The sequence below is a fragment of the Oncorhynchus mykiss genome, chromosome 13 (assembly GCF_057628025.1).
Source record: "Oncorhynchus mykiss isolate SJ-2025 chromosome 13, ASM5762802v1, whole genome shotgun sequence".
NCBI lineage: Eukaryota > Metazoa > Chordata > Actinopteri > Salmoniformes > Salmonidae > Oncorhynchus > Oncorhynchus mykiss.
The window spans coordinates 11,317,501-11,319,675 of record NC_143034.1 but is presented as its reverse complement, the minus strand read 5'-3'; the positions used below and the strand labels follow the sequence as shown (position 1 = coordinate 11,319,675).

At 40.6% G+C, this 2,175-nt stretch overlaps 1 protein-coding gene across 8 annotated transcripts in view; it reads right to left on the bottom strand.

Moving 5' to 3' along the window:
* Positions 1 to 491: 491 nt before the first annotated feature.
* LOC110516202 (bromodomain-containing protein 4) overlaps positions 492 to 2,175 on the bottom strand; it is a 46,371-nt gene continuing 44,687 nt past the window's right edge. For all 8 annotated transcript variants that reach the window (XM_090194409.1, XM_090194407.1, XM_090194410.1 and 5 more), the window contains exon 23: positions 492 to 2,175. This exon is cut by the window's right edge and continues 916 nt beyond it. The gene's annotated coding sequence lies outside the window, so the exon portion shown is untranslated.

Genomic DNA, 2,175 nt, shown 5'->3' with positions numbered 1-2,175 from the left:
CGCTTGTAGGGCCCCAGTGTTAAAGTCAGTGAAGTGTCGGTGTTGTTTCCTACCTCTTAAGTCACATTTCCATTTGGAATACGTCCCAAATGGCAATCTACTCCCTATATAGTGCACTAGCTTTGACCAGATCCCTATGGGCCCTGGACACAAGTAGTGCACTATGAAGGGAATAGACAAAATAACCTTTGACCTCTTAACAAAACACACAGCCTCTGCTGGGTACCACCAGAACTGCAGGGTAAATACCCATTATACTGAACCTCATTATAGGGCTCTCTCTCAAGTCACATTTCCTCGATTCCTCACATCCTATGTCCTCACCTCCTTCTCAACTGTATTGAAGGAGAAGGTCCAAGGTCACCTCCCCTCAGACCTTCTCCTCCAATGGGAATGCCAAGTATGGAGGAAAGATGGTAACAAGGCAATTCTTAGTATCGACTCAGGCATGTCCCACTCAGTGACTCCGGCCAACCAAACACAACACCGTGTCATTTTTTTATATCATTTTAATAATTTTCTTTAAAAAAGAAAGAAGATGTTTTACTCCATAATCAGAACGTATCCATCGACCTTAACACCTCACTCATCAACAAACCAACCGGTGATTCAAAACAAAACAAAAACAATGACAAGAAACAAAACAAAACAAACAAACAACCGTCAAAATATGAAAAGAAAGGCTAAATTAAATTAAAAAACATCCCAAAAAGAATACAGGGGTTTGATGTATATCTGGACATGACAACACCGCAGGCCGCGCACACCCAGAACACTTAGAGCTATGGCACATGACAACAACCCCGACTGTTACCACGGAGACTAAAAACATAGCAGAAAAATTGTAACCAAAAAACAGGAAGGGAATAAAAAGTAAATAAAAGCTGTGATACGGATGGTAGAGGAAGATGATGATGATGATGACGACAGGAGAGAGAGATTAACAGATGGACATGAATACATAAAAAGAAAATGAGTAAGAAGCTAAAGGAGAAAATAAAGGAAGTGTGGCAGCAGGTGGACGTAGCTACAGAACAGTAGAACAAAGTTCAGTAGTTACAGGCCAGTGCCGTCAAAAGAGTGATTTTCCTGTGTTTATATATCTATTTCCACACTATAAGGCTGAAATAATACTGTTAAATTGTGAAAATGATGATAATACCCTTTAAGTGTAGGAGCTGTGTGAAAAGAAAAATCAGCCTGTTTTGGTGGGGTGGAGTTTTGGCCTGCCTGGTGACATCACCGTGCGTTAAATGAGTTGATCGACCAATAAGAAAGAGTTCCAAATCTCTCTGCCAATAACAGCTCGTTTTCAGTTTCCACCTCCCCACTCAGACCACTCCCAGACAGCTCTAGCAAAATTCTTGCTTGAGAAATTGCTCTTTGCTGAGAATCTATTTTTTTGTTTATTTTGGGCCATTTCAACTGAAAACAAATCACAGTAACGTACCTAATTGTTACCCAGAAAGGATTTGATATTTAAATAAAAACAGAGGCCTTTAAAACTCTTGAATATCTGAACTTGATACCGAGAAAAACAGGATGAGAGAAAGGAGGTTATGAACGAGACAAACTATTTTTTTTATATCATCATAAAAAAGTTGTTTTTCTTACAGTCACTTCTCTAAAAAACCAAAAGGGAATCGAGCACAAGGCAGATAAGTCCTTCTCCCTCCCAACAACATCATCCAATTATTTTTAGGGACTTTTCATCGTATATAATATATATTTCTGCATCTATTTATATATATGTGTATAATCTGTGGCGTGTGTTCATTTACAGGTCAGAGCTGTAAGGCAAGAGCCACATTCCAACACCTTTAAAATGTACCCCCCCCCTCCCTTCCTCTCTTCCGTCCCCTCTCTCCCTCCTTTCTTCACTCATCCTTCCTCTTTATCCTGCTTTCCCTCCTTCCGTCCTCTCTCTCCCTCCTTTCTTCACTCATCCTTCCTGCTTTCCCTCCTTTCTTCCCTCTCTCCCTCCTTTCTTCCCTCATCCTTCCTCTTTTTCCCTCTCTCCCTCCTTTCTTCCCTCCTTTCTTGAAATGAATCAGACATGACTGAAAAAAATGGAGTTCAAGCTTTTACACTTTCAACTTGTGTCAAGTCAGTGATGTCACAAAGACCAAGGAGAGTGAGAAGGAAGGAAGGAAGGAAGGGCGCCTCTTTATAGTG